This window comes from Rhinichthys klamathensis, unplaced genomic scaffold, assembly GCF_029890125.1.
Source record: "Rhinichthys klamathensis goyatoka isolate OS25496 unplaced genomic scaffold, OSU_Roscu_1.1 h1tg000111l_1, whole genome shotgun sequence".
NCBI lineage: Eukaryota > Metazoa > Chordata > Actinopteri > Cypriniformes > Leuciscidae > Rhinichthys > Rhinichthys klamathensis.
Window position 1 is genome coordinate 14,583,148 of NW_026606649.1, and position 15,988 is coordinate 14,599,135.

The following is a 15,988-nucleotide window of genomic DNA, read 5'->3' on the forward strand; positions in this document are numbered from 1 at the left end:
TGCCCAAAGTTGCCCCATTGACTTACTATGGTGTAGGACGGCCCATGAAATGCATGCGTTTCTCCTACTATGGTAAATTACATAGGGATTTTGTATTGAACATAGCTGTGGGTCACAGTGTCATAGAGACAAGGGGGCGGACTCATTTTACTCAGACAACCAATCAGTCTCTCAGGATCATTGTGAAGCTATCAAGCCACGCCCTAGCAACCATTTAGAGCACCTTAGCAACAACTCCCATAGACTTCCATTGAAAGAGATCGAAGGGATATCTCTGGACTGAATTGTCATAGAAACATGAGGGTGGTCTCGTTTGACTCGGGCCAGCAAACAGCCAATCATGAATCACCTCAACACTTGCTAGCCACGCCCTAGCAACCATTGTCGAGCACCTTAGCAACAAAAATCCAAAGAGGAATATCGTCCATTCTGAATGTCACAGAGGCATGGGAGTTGGTTTATATCATTCATACTGACAAGCAGCCTTTGGAGTTTCATGATTGGCAGCTGCCAAGCCACTCCCTAGCAACCAAACAGAGTACCCTAGCAACCATTTTGCAAGACCTATATCTCTGCATCAGAACATCGTATAGAGATGGGGGTTGGTTTATACATTCACATTGACTTTGGAGCTTCATGATTGGCAGCTGCCAAGCCACTCCCTAGCAACCAAACAGAGTACCCTAGCAACCGTTTTGCAAGACCAATATCTCTGCATCAGAACATCGTATAGAGATGGGGGTTGGCTCTTTTGACTCATGCTAGCAAACAGGACTTGCTACATGCTAAACATGCTAGCTGTGAATAGCTACATGCTAATATTGATTAGCTAAGTGCTAAATCATGCCATGAACATTATAAAAACTCTATAGTAACCAAATGTAAACACTACCAACCACCTAGTAACACCATAGCAACCATCCAGAATACCATAGCAACCACCTAAAACACCCTAGCAACTGCCTAGCAACACCATAGCAACTACCCAGAATACCCTAGCAACCGCCTAGCAACACCCTAGCAACCACCCAGAATACCCTAGCAACCACCTAGCAACCACTCAGAACACCCTAGCAACCGCCTAGCAACACCCTAGCAACCACCCAGAACACCCTAGCAACACCCTAGCAACCACTCAGAACACCCTAGCAACCGCCTAGCAACACCCTAGCAACCACCCAAAACACCCTAGCAACCCCCTAGCAACACCCTAGCAACCACCCAGAACACCCTAGCAACCGCCTAGCAACCACCCAAAACACCTTAGCAACCACCCAGAACACCCTAACAACCGCCTACCAACACCCTAGCAACCACTCAGAACACCCTAGCAACCGCCTAGCAACACCCTAGCAACCACCCAGAACACCCTAGCAACCGCCTAGCAACACCCTAGCAACCACCCAGAATACCCTATCAACCACCTAGCAACACCCTAGCAACCACTCAGAACACCCTAGCAACCGCCTAGCAGCACCCTAGCAACCACCCAGAACACCCTAGCAACCGCTTAGCAACACCCTAGCAACCACCCAGAATACCATAGCAACCGCTTAGCAACACCCTAGCAACCACCCAGAATACCATAGCAACCACCTAGCAACACCCTAGCAACCACTCAGAATACCATAGCAACCACTCAGAATACCATAGCAACCACCTAGCAACACCCTAGCAACCACTCAGAACACCCTAGCAACCGCCTACCAACACCCTAGCAACCACCCAGAACACCCTAGCAACCGCCTAGCAACGCCCTAGCAACCACCCATAATACCCTAGCAACCCCCTAGTAAAACCTTAGCAACCATGCTAGCATCATGCTAGCAACATGCTAATCATGCTAGCATGATGCTAGCAATATGCTAATCATGCTAGCATCTACCTAAAACATGTTTGCAACATGCTTATTTTTGCTAGCATCATGCTAACAACATGCTAATCATGCTAGCATGTTGGTAGCATGATGCTAACAACATGCTAATCATGCTAGCATGATGCTAGCATGATGCTAACAACATGCTAATCATGCTAGCATGATGCTAGCAACATGCTAATCATGCTTACAACATGCTAATCATGCTAGCATCATGCTAGCAACATGCTAATCATGCTAGCATCATGCTAGCAACATGCTAATCATGCTAGCATCATGCTATCAACATGCTAGCAAAATGCTAATCATGCTAACATCATGCTAGCAACATGCTAATCATGCTAGCAACATGCTAATCACGCTAGCATAATGCTAACAACATGTTAATCATTCTAGCATGATGCTAGCAACATGCTAATCATGCTACCATCTTGGTAAAAAATAGCTAACCGCACGCTAGCAACCGAGCGGCGAGTTTTGCCACTGCAAGCACCACTTCACATTTTCTTCTGGAAATGTACATTCTAGTATTGTGATTACTATTCACCTAGACAAAACTTCGGCACGCTACTCCTCCCGCATTTTTTGTCGTAGACCCATTAATGAGGTGTCAAATCGACCGGCTCATTGAGGAGAGGTGTGCTATGACTTTTCTAAGTGATCGGTTGTACAATGTTCGTTCAGCGGGCGATAAATCAGACGAAAAAATTCCCATAGACTTAACATTGGCACAACATTTGTGAGATCATATCTTTTGACTAGAAGGTCATAGAGACTTGGGGTTGGGATCTTTTGACTTGGCCTATCAAGCAGCCAATAAGTAGGGGCATAACAACTTCATGGCCACGCCCTAGCAACCACTTATGCCACCCTAGCAACCATAAAACAACATATTCAAGCCATATCTCTGCTCTAGAAAATAGTAGAAACATGGAGTTTGCCTTTTTTGACTCAGACTGTCAACTAGTCTTTAAATATCATCTTATAAACTGTATAAGCACACCATAGCAACCATATAGGGTACCCTAGTAACCATACAAACACATGAATAAGCCATATCTCAGCTCCACAATATCGTACAGACATGGTTGTTGGCCTGTATGCAATCATGTACAACAACCTAGCAACCGAGCGGCGAGTTTTGCCACTGCAAGCACCACTTCACATTTTCTTCTGGAAATGTACATTCTAGTTATTATTATTATTCTGGACACTTTTTGACGCGCTACTCCTCCCGCAGTTTTTGTCACAGACCCATGAATGAGGTGTCAAAACGTGCGGCCTGTTCGGGAATGGTGTGCTATGACTTTTATAAGGGATCGGGGGTACGATGTTCGCCCCAGGGGCGAAAAACCGGCCGAAAAATCCCATAGACTTAACATTGCGTCAAACTTTGACGAGTCGTAGCTCGGAACGAGGATGTCGCAGAAACGTGTAATTTACCACATTTGAAGAGGCTGACAGGCTCTGTAAGAATATACCACACAATGGGGTAAAAGTTGCACCCCTGTGGGGCAGGAGCTGCCCAAAGTTGCCCCATTGACTTACTATGGTGTAGGACGGCCCATGAAATGGGCCGTCCTACACCATAGAAACCGCTTTTATATTGAACATAACTCTGGATCACAGTGTCGTAGAGACAAGGGGGCGGGCTCATTTTACTCAGACGGCCAATCAGTCTCTCAGGATCATTGTGAAGCTATCAAGCCACGCCCTAGCAACCATTTAGAGCTCCTTAGCAACAAGTTCCATAGACTTCCATTGAAAGAGATCAAAGGGATATCTCAGGATATAAGTGTCATAGAAACATGAGGGTGGGCTCGTTTGACTCGGGCCAGCAAACAGCCAATCCTGAATCACCTCAACACTTACTGCCCACGCCCTAGCAACCATTGTCGAGCACCTTAGCAACCAAAATCCAAAAAGGGATATCTTCCATTCTGAATGTCACAAAGGCGTGGGAGTTGGTTTATATCATTCATACTGACAAGCAGCCTTTGGAGTTTCATGATAGGCAGCTGCCAAGCCACTCCCTAGCAACCAAACAGAGTACCCTAGCAACCATTTTGCAAGACCTATATCTCTGCATCAAAACATCGTATAGAGATGGGGGTTGGTTTATACATTCACATTGACTTTGGAGCTTCATGATTGGCAGCTGCCAAGCCACTCCCTAGCAACCAAACAGAGTACCCTAGCAACCATTTTGCAAGACCAATATCTCTGCATCAGAACATCGTATAGAGATGGGGGTTGGGTCTTTTGACTCATGCTGGCACACAGGACTTTCAACATGCTAAACATGCTAGCTGTGAATAGCTACATGCTAATATTGATTAGCTAAGTGCTAAATCATGCCATGAACATTATAAAAACTCTATAGTAACCAAATGTGAACACTACCAACCACCTAGTAACACCATAGCAACCATCCAGAAAACCATAGCAACCACCTAAAACACCCTAGCAACCACCCAAAACACCCTAGCAACCACCTAGCAACACCATAGCAACCACCCAGAATACCCTAGCAACCGCCTAGCAACACCCTAGCAACCACCCAGAACACCCTAGCAACCGCCTAGCAACACCCTGGCAACCACCCAGAATACCCTAGCAACCACCTAGCAACACCCTAGCAACCACCAAGAATACCCTAGCAACCACCTAGCAACACCCTAGCAACCACTCAGAACACCCTAGCAACCACCCAGAACACCCTAGCAACCGCCTAGCAACCACCCAAAACACCTTAGCAACCACCAAGAATACCCTAGCAACCGCATAGCAACAACATAGCAACCACCCAGAACCGCCTAGCAACACCCTAGCAACCACCCAGAACACCCTAGCAACCGCCTAGCAACACCCTAGCAACCAACCAGAACACCCTAGCAACACCCTAGCAACCACCCAGAACACCCTAGCAACCGCCTAGCAACCACCCAGAATACCCTAGCAACCGCATAGCAACACCATAGCAACCACCCAGAACACCCTAACAACCGCCTAGCAACCACCCATAATACCCTAGCAACCACCTAGTAACACCTTAGCAACCATGCTAGCAACATGCTAGCAACATGCTAAACAAGCTAGCATGATGCTAGAAACATGCTAATCATGCTAGCAACTAGCTACAAACATGCTAGCAACAGGTTAATCATGCTAGCATCATGCTAGCAACATGCTAATCATGCTAGTAACATGCTAGCAACATGCTAATCATGCTAGCAATATGCTAGCAACATGCTAATCATGCTAGCATCATGCTAGCAACATGTTAATCATGCTAGCATCATGCTAGCAACATGCTAATCATGCTAGCAACACGCTAGCAATATGCTAGCAACATGCTATTCATGCTAGCATCATGCTAGCAACATGCTAATCATGCTAGCAACATGCCAGCAACATGCTAAACATGCTAGCATCATGCTAGCATCATGCTATCAACATGCTAGCATCATGCTAGCAACATGCTAAACATGCTAGCATGATGCTAGCAATATGCTAATCATGCTAGCATGATGCTAGCAATATGCTAATAATGCTAGCATGATGCAAATAATGCTAGCATCTAGCTAAAACATGTTTGCAACATGCTTATTTTTGCTAGCATCATGCTAGCAACATGCTAGCATAACGGGAGAATCTAACTAAAACATGCTAGTAACATGCTTATAATGCTAATCATGCTAGCATCTTGGTAAAAACTAGGTAACCGCACGCTAGCAACCGAGCGGCGAGTTTTGCCACTGCAAGCACCACTTCACATTTTCTTCTGGAAATGTACATTCTAGTATTGTGATTACTATTCACCTAGACAAAACTTCGGCACGCTACTCCTCCCGCACGTTTTGTCGTAGACCCATGAATGAGGTGTCAAATCGACCGGTTCATTGAGGAGAGGTGTGCTATGACTTTTCTAAGCGATCGGTTGTACGATGATCGTCCGGCGGGCGATAAATTGGACAAAAAAAGTCCCATAGACTTAACATTGGCACAAAATTTGTGAGATCATATCTTTTGACCAGAAGGTCATAGAGACTTGGGGTTGGGCTCTTTTGACTCGGCCTATCCAGCAGCCAATAAGTAGTCACATAATAACTTCATATTTGCGCCCTAGCAACCACTTAGGGCAGCCTAGCAACCATAAAACAACATATTCAAGCCATTATCTCAGCTCCAGAAAATAGAAGAAACATGGAGTTTGGCTTTTTTGACTCAGACTGTCAACTAGTCTTTAAATATCATCTCATAAACTGTATAAGGACACCATAGCAACCATATAGAGTACCCTAGTAACCATACAAACACATGAATAAGCCTTATCTCAGCACCAGAACATCGTACAGACATGGTTGTTGGCTCGTATGCAATAATGTACCACACTCTAGCAACCGGGCGGCGAGTTTTGCCACTGCAAGCACCACTTCACATTTTCTTCTGGAAATGTACATTCTAGTTCTTATTCTTATTCTTATTCTTCTTATTCTTATTCTTCTGGCCACTTTTTGACGCGCTACTCCTCCCGCAGTTTTTGTCACAGACCCATGAATGAGGTGTCAAAACGTGCGGCCTGTTCGGGAATGGTGTGCTATGACTTTTATAAGGGATCGGGGGTACGATGTTCGCCCCAGGGGCGAAAAACCGGCCGAAAAATCCCATAGACTTAACATTGCGTCAAACTTTGACGAGTCGTAGCTCGGAACGAGGATGTCGCAGAAACGTGTAATTTACCACATTTGAAGAGGCTGACAGGCTCTGTAAGAATATACCACACAATGGGGTAAAAGTTGCACCCCTGTGGGGCAGGAGCTGCCCAAATTTGCCCCATTGACTTACTATGGTGTAGGACGGCCCATGAAATGGGCCGTCCTACACCATAGAAACCGCTTTTATATTGAACATAACTCTGGATCACAGTGTCGTAGAGACAAAGGGGCGGGCTCATTTTACTCAGATGACCAATCAGTCTCTCAGGATCATTGTTAAGCTTTTAAGCCACGCCCTAGCAACCATTTAGAGCACCTTAGCAACAAGTTCCATAGACTTCCATTGAAAGAGATGGAAGGGATATCTCCGGATAGAAGTGTCATAGAAACACGAGGGTGGTCTCGTTTGACTCGGGGTAGCAAACAGCCAATCATGAATGACCTCAACACTTCCTAGCCACGCCCTAGCAACCATTTTCGAGCACCTTAGCAACCAAAATCCAAAGAGGGATATCTTCCATTCTGAATGTCACAGAGGCATGGGAGTTGGTTTATATCATTTATACTGACAAGCAGCCTTTGGAGTTTCATGATTGGCAGCTGCCAAGCCACTCCCTAGCAACCAAACATAGTACCCTAGCAACCATTTTGTAACAGCTATATCTCAGCATCAGAACATTGTATCGCGATGGGGGTTGGTTTATATCATTCATACTGACAAGCAGCCTTTGGAGTTTCATGATTGGCAGCTGCCAAGCCACTCCCTAGCAACCAAACAGAGTACCCTAGCAACCATTTTGTAACAGCTATATCTCAGCATCAGAACATTGTATCGCGATGGGGGTTGGGTCTTTTGACTCATGTTAACACACAGGACTTTCAACATGCTAAACATGCTAGCTGTGAATAGCTACATGCTAATATCGATTAGTTAAGTGCTAAATGATGCTAGCAACATGCTAATCTAGTTAGTATCTGGCTACAAACATGCTAGCAAACATGCTAATCATGCTAGCATGATGCTAGCAACATGCTAATCATGCTAGCATCTAACTACAAACATGCTAACAAACATGCTAATCATGCTAGCATGATGCTAGCATCATGCTAATCATGCTAGCATGATTCTAGCAACATGCTAATCATGCTAGCATGATGCTAGCAACATGCTAATCATGCTAGCATGATGCTAGCAACATGCTAATCATGCTAGCATGATGCTAGAAACATGCTAATCATGCTAGCATGATGCTAGCAACATGCTAATCATGCTAGCATGATGCTAGCAACATGCTAATCATGCTAGCATGATGCTAGAAACATGCTAATCATGCTAGCATGATGCTAGCAACATGCTAATCATGCTAGCATCTAGCTACAAACATGCTTATCATGCTAGCATGATGCTAGCAACATGCTAATCATGCTAGCATGATGCTAGCAACATGCTAATCATGCTAGCATGATGCTAGAAACATGCTAATCATGCTAGCATGATGCTAGCAACATGCTAATCATGCTAGCATGATGCTAGCAATATGCTAATCATGCTAACATGATGCTAGCAACATGCTAATCATGCTAGCATCTAGCTACAAACATGCTAGCAAACATGCTAATCATGCTAGCATGATGCTAGCAACATGCTAATCATGCTAGCATGATGCTAGCAACATGCTAATCATGCTAGCATGATACTAGCAACATGCTAATCATGCAAGCAACATGCTAATCATGCTAGCATGATGCTAATCATGCTAGCATGATGCTAGCAACATGCTAATCATGCTAGCATGATGCTAGCAACATGCTAATCATGCTAACATGATGCTAGCAACATGCTAATCATGCTAGCATCTAGCTACAAACATGCTAGCAAACATGCTAATCATGCTAGCATGATGCTAGCAACATGCTAATCATGCTAATCATGCTAGCATGATGTTAGCAACATGCTAATCATGCTAGCAACATGCTAATCATGCTAGCAACATGCTAATCATGCTAGCATGATGCTAGCAACATGCTAATCATGCTAGCATGATGCTAGCAACATGCTAATCATGCTAGCATGATGCTAGCAACATGCTAATCATGCTAGCATCTAGCTACAAACATGCTAGCAAACATGCTAATCATGCTAGCAAGATGCTAGCAACATGCTAATCATGCTAGCATGATTCTAGCAACATGCTAATCATGCTAGCATGATGCTAGCAACAAGCTAATCATGCTAGCATGATGTTAACGACATGCGTATCATATTAGCATAATCCTAACAACATGCTAATCATGCTATCATTATGCTTATTTTGTTAGCATCTTACTAAAAACTAGCTATACACACCCTAGCAACCGAGCGGCGAGTTTTGCCACTGCAAGCACCACTTCACATTTTCTTCTGGAAATGTACATTCTAGTTAGTGGTGCTTGCCTATGGCGAAGCAACACTATTGTTATCTCACATACTTATTATTCTTCTTATAATTAGTGGTGCTTGCCTATGGCGAAGCAACACTATTGTTATCTCACATACTTATTATTCTTATTCTTCTTATTCTTCTGGCCACTTTTTGACGCGCTACTCCTCCCGCAGTTTTTGTCACAGACCCATGAATGAGGTGTCAAAACGTGCGGCCTGTTCGGGAATGGTGTGCTATGACTTTTCTAAGAGATCGGGGGTACGATGGTCGCCCCAGGGGCGAAAAACGGCCCAAAAAAATCCCATAGACTTAACATTGCGAAAAACTTTGACGAGTCGTAGCTCGGAACGAGGATGTCGCAGAAATGTGTAATTTACCACATTTAAAGAGGCTGACAGGCTCTGTAAGAACATACCACACAATGGGGTAAAAGTTGCACCCCTGGGGTGCAGGAGCTGCCCAAAGTTTCCCCATTGACTTACTATGGTGTAGGACGGCCCATGAAATGGGCCGTCCTACACCATAGAAACCGCTTTTATATTGAACATAACTCTGGATCACAGTGTCATAGAGACAAGGGGGCGGGCTCATTTTACTCAGACAACCAATCAGTCTCTCAGGATCATTGTGAAGCTATCAAGCCACGCCCTAGCAACCATTTAGAGCACCTTAGCAACAACTCCCATAGACTTCCATTGAAAGAGATCGAAGGGATATCTCTGGACTGAATTGTCATAGAAACATGAGGGTGGTCTCGTTTGACTCGGGCCAGCAAACAGCCAATCATGAATCACCTCAACACTTGCTAGCCACGCCCTAGCAACCATTGTCGAGCACCTTAGCAACCAAAATCCAAAGAGGAATATCGTCCATTCTGAATGTCACAGAGGCATGGGAGTTGGTTTATATCTTTCATAGTGACAAGCAGCCTTTGGAGTTTCATGATTGGCAGCTGCCAAGCCACTCCCTAGCAACCAAACAGAGTACCCTAGCAACCATTTTGCAAGACCTATATCTCTGCATCAAAACATCGCATAGAGATGGGGGTTGGTTTATACATACACATTGACTTTGGAGCTTCATGATTGGCAGCTGCCAAGCCACTCCCTAGCAACCAAACAGAGTACCCTAGCAACCGTTTTGCAAGACCAATATCTCTGCATCAGAACATCGTATAGAGATGGGGGTTGGCTATTTTGACTCATGCTAGCAAACAGGACTTGCTACATGCTACACATGCTAGCAGTGAATAGCTACATGCTAATATTGATTAGCTAAGTGCTAAATCAGCCAATAAAATGCTACAAACTCAATAGTAACCATCTTTGACAACTACCAACCATCTAGTAACACCATAGCAACCACCCAGATTACCCTAGCAACACCTTAGCAACCACCCAGAACACCCTAGCAACTGCCTAGCAACGCCCTAGCAACCAACCAGAACACCCTAGAAACCGCCTAGCAACACCCTAACAACCACCCAGAACACCCTAGCAACCACCTAGCAACACCCTAGCAACCACCCAGAATACCCTAGCAACCACCTAGAAACACCCTAGCAACCACCCAGAACACCCTAGCAACCGCCTAGCAACCACCCACAATACCCTAGCAACACCATAGCAACCACCCAGAATACCCTAGCAACCGCCTAGCAACACCCTAGCAACCACCCAGAATACCCTGGCAACCGCCTAGCAACACCCTAGCAACCACCCAGAATACCCTAGCAACACCATAGCAACCATCCAGAATACCCTAGCAACCGCCTAGCAACACCCTAGCAACCACCCAGAATACCCTGGCAACCGCCTAGCAACACCCTAGCAACCACCCAGAATACCCTAGCAACACCATAGCAACCATCCAGAATACTCTAGCAACCGCCTTGCAACACCCTAGCAACTACCCAGAACACCCTAGCAACCGCCTAGCAACACCCTAGCAACCACCCACAATACCCTAACAAATGCCTAGCAACACCCTAGCAACCACCCAGAACACCCTAGCAACCGCCTAGCATCACCATAGCAACCACCCAGAATACCCTAGCAACTGCCTAGCAACACCATAGCAACTACCCAGAACACCCTAGCAACTGCCTAGCAACACCCTAGCAACCACCCAGAACACCCTAGCAACCACCCACAATACCCTAGCAACCGCCTAGCAACACCATAGCAACTACCCAGAACACCCTAGCAACTGCCTAGCAACACCCTAGCAACCACCCAGAACACCCTAGCAACCACCCACAATACCCTAGCAACCGCCTAGCAACACCATAGCAACTACCCAGAACATCCTAGCAACCGAGCGGCGAGTTTTGCCACTGCAAGCACCACTTCACATTTTCTTCTGGAAATGTACATTCTAGTATTGTGATTCTATTCACCAAGACAAAACTTCGGCACGCTACTCCTCCCGCATTTTTTGTCGTAGACCCATGAATGAGGTGTCAAATCGACCGGCTCATTGAGGAGAGGTGTGCTATGACTTTTCTAAGTGATCGGTTGTACGATGTTCGTTCAGCAGCCGATAAATCGGACGAAAAAATTCCCATAGACTTAACATTGGGACAACATTTGTGAGATCATATCTTTTGACTAGAAGGTCACAGAGACTTGGGGTTGGGCTCTTTTGACTCGGCCTATCAAGCAGCCAATAAGTAGTGACATAATAACTTCATATTCCCGCCCTAGCAACCACTTATGCCACCCTAGCAACTATAAAACAACATATTCAAGCCATATCTCAGCTCCAGAAAATAGAGGAAACATGGAGTTTGCCTTTTTTGACTCAGACAGTCAACTAGTCTTAAAATATCGTCTCATAAACTGTATAAGCACACCATAGCAACCATTTAGGGTACCCTAGTAACCATACAAACACATGAATAAGCCATATCTCAGCACAAGAACATCGTACAGACGTGTTTGTTGTCTCGTATGCAATAATGTACCACACTCTAGCAACCGAGCGGCGAGTTTTGCCACTGCAAGCACCACTTCACATTTTCTTCTGGAAATGTACATTCTAGTTATTATTATTCTTCTGGCCACTTTTTGACGCGCTACTCCTCCCGCAGTTTTTGTCACAGACCCATGAATGAGGTGTCAAAACGTGCGGCCTGTTCGGGAATGGTGTGCTATGACTTTTCTAAGAGATCGGGGGTACGATGGTCGCCCCAGGGGCGAAAAACGGCCCAAAAAAATCCCATAGACTTAACATTGCGAAAAACTTTGACGAGTCGTAGCTCGGAACGAGGATGTCGCAGAAACATGAAATTTGCCACATTTGAAGAGGCTGACAGGCTCTGTAAGAACATACCACACAATGGGGTAAAAGTTGCACCCCTGGGGGGCAGGAGCGGCCCAAAATTTCCCCATTGACTTACTATGGTGTAGGACGGCCCATGAAATGGGCCGTCCTACACCATAGAAACCGCTTTTATATTGAACATAACTCTGGATCACAGTGTCGTAGAGACAAAGGGGCGGGCTCATTTTACTCAGACGGCCAATCATTCTCTCAGGATCATTGTGAAGCTATCAAGCCACGCCCTAGCAACCATTTAGAGCTCCTTAGCAACAAGTTCCATAGACTTCCATTGAAAGAGATCGAAGGGATATCTCTGGACTGAATTGTCATAGAAACATGAGGGTGGTCTCGTTTGACTCGGGGCAGCAAACAGCCAATCATGAATCACCTCAACACTTCCTAGCCACGCCCTAGCAACCATTGTCGAGCACCTTAGCAACCAAAATCCAAAGAGGAATATCGTCCATTCTGAATGTCACAGAGGCACGGGAGTTGGTTTATATCATTCATACTGACAAGCAGCCTTTGGAGTTTCATGATTGGCAGCTGCCAAGCCACTCCCTAGCAACCAAACAAGGTACCCTAGCAACCATTTTGCAAGACCTATATCTCTGCATCAAAACATCGTATAGAGATGGGGGTTGGTTTATACATTCACATTCACTTTGGAGCTTCATGATTGGCAGCTGCCAAGCCACTCCCTAGCAACCAAACAGAGTACCCTAGCAACCGTTTTGCAAGACCAATATCTCTGCATCAGAACATCGTATAGAGATGGGGGTTGGCTCTTTTGACTCATGCTAGCAAACAGGACTTGCTACATGCTAAACATGCTAGCTGTGAATAGCTACATGCTAATATTGATTAGCTAAGTGCTAAATCATGCCATGAACATTATAAAAACTCTATAGTAACCAAATGTGAACACTACCAACCACCTAGTAACACCATAGCAACCATCCAGAATACCATAGCAACCACCTAAAACACCCTAGCAACCACCCAAAACACCCTAGCAACCGCCTAGCAACACCATAGCAACCACCCAGAATACCCTAGCAACCGCCTAGCAACCACCCAGAACACCCTAGCAACCGCCTAGCAACACCCTAGCAACCACTCAGAACACCCTAGCAACCACCTAGCAACACCCTAGCAACCACCCAGAACACCCTAGCAACCGCCTAGCAACACCCTAGCAACCACCCAGAACACCCTAGCAACCACCTAGCAACACCCTAGCAACCACCCAAAACACCCTAGCAACCACCTAGCAACCCCCTAGCAACCACCCTGAACACCCTAGCAACCACCTAGCAACACCCTAGCAACCACCCAGAACACCCTAGCAACCACCTAGCAACACCCTAGCAACCGCCCAGAATACCCTAGCAACCGCCTAGCAACCACCCAGAACACCCAAAACACCCTAGCAACCACCTAGCAACCCCCTAGCAACCACCCAGAACACCCTAGCAACCACCTAGCAACACCCTAGCAACCACCCAGAACACCCTAGCAACCACCTAGCAACACCCTAGCAACCACCCAAAACACCCTAGCAACACCCTAGCAACCACCCAGAATACCCTAGCAACCACCCAAAACACCCTAGCAACCACCCAGAATACCCTAGCAACCGCATAGCAACACCATAGCAACCACCCAGAACACCCTAGCAACCGCCTAGCAACACCATAGCAACCACCCAGAACACCCTAGCGACCACCTAGCAACACCCTAGCAACCACTCAGAACACCCTAGCAACCGCCTAGCAACACCCTAGCAACCACCCAGAACGCCCTAGCAACCGCCTAGCAACACCCTAGCAACCACCCAGAAGACCCTAGCAACCGCCTAGCAACCACCTAGCAACACCCTAGCAACCACCCAGAACACCCTAGCAACCGCCTAGCAACCACCCAGAACACCCTAGCAACCGCCTAGCAACCACCCAAAACACCCTAGCAACCACCCAGAATACCCTAGCAACCGCCTAGCAACACCATAGCAACCACCCAGAACACCCTAGCAACCGCCTAGCAACGCCCTAGCAACCACCAATAATACCCTAGCAACCACCTAGTAACACCTTAGCAACCATGCTAGCAACATGCTAGCAACATGCTAAAAATGCTAGCATGATGCTAGCAATATGCTAATCATGCTAGCATCTAGCTAAAACATGTTTGCAACATGCTTATTTTTGCTAGCAACATGCTAGCATGTTGGTAGCATGATGCTAACAACATGCTAATCATGCTAGCATGATGCTAGCAACATGCTAATCATGCTAGCATCATGCTAGCAACATGCTAGCAACATGCTAATCATGCTAGCATCATGCTAGCAACATGCTAATCAAGCTAGCATCATGCTAATCATGCTAGCATGATGTTAGCAACATGCTAATAATGCTAGCATAATGCTAACAACATGCTAATCATGCTAGCATGATACTAGCATCATGCTAATCATGCTAGCATCTTGGTAAAAACTAGCTAACCGCACCCTAGCAACCGAGCGGCGAGTTTTGCCACTGCAAGCACCACTTCACATTTTCTTCTGGAAATGTACATTCTAGTTAGTGGTGCTTGCCTATGGCGAAGCAACACTATTGTTATCTCACATACTTATTATTCTTATTCTTCTTATTCTTATTCTTATTCTTATTCTTATTCTTCTGGCCACTTTTTGACGCGCTACTCCTCCCGCAGTTTTTGTCACAGACCCATGAATGAGGTGTCAAAACGTGCGGCCTGTTCGGGAATGGTGTGCTATGACTTTTATAAGCGATCGGGGGTACGATGTTCGCCCCAGGGGCGAAAAACCGGCCGAAAAATCCCATAGACTTAACATTGCGTCAAACTTTGACGAGTCGTAGGTCGGAACGAGGATGTCGCAGAAACCTGTAATTTACCACATTTGAAGAGGCTGACAGGCTCTGTAAGTACATACCACACAATGGGGTAAAAGTTGCACCCCTGGGGGGCAGGAGGGGCCCAAAGTTGCCCCATTGACTTACTATGGTGTAGGACGGCCCATGAAATGGGCCGTCCTACACCATAGAAACCGCTTTTATATTGAACATAACTCTGGATCCCAGTGTCGTAGAGACAAAGGGGCGGGCTCATTTTACTCAGACGACCAATCAGTCTCTCAGGATCATTGTTAAGCTTTTAAGCCACGCCCTAGCAACCATTTAGAGCACCTTAGCAACAAGTTCCATAGACTTCCATTGAAAGAGATGGAAGGGATATCTCCGGATAGAAGTGTCATAGAAACACGAGGGTGGTCTCGTTTGACTCGGGGTAGCAAACAGCCAATCATGAATGACCTCAACACTTCCTAGCCACGCCCTAGCAACCATTGTCGAGCACCTTAGCAACCAAAATCCAAAGAGGGATATCTTCCATTCTGAATGTCACAGAGGCATGGGAGTTGGTTTATATCATTCATACTGACAAGCAGCCTTTGGAGTTTCATGATTGGCAGCTGCCAAGCCACTCCCTAGCAACCAAACATAGTACCCTAGCAACCATTTTGTAACAGCTATATCTCAGCATCAGAACATTGTATCGCGATGGGGGTTGGTTTATATCATTCATACTGACAAGCAGCCTTTGGAGTTTCATGATTGGCAGCT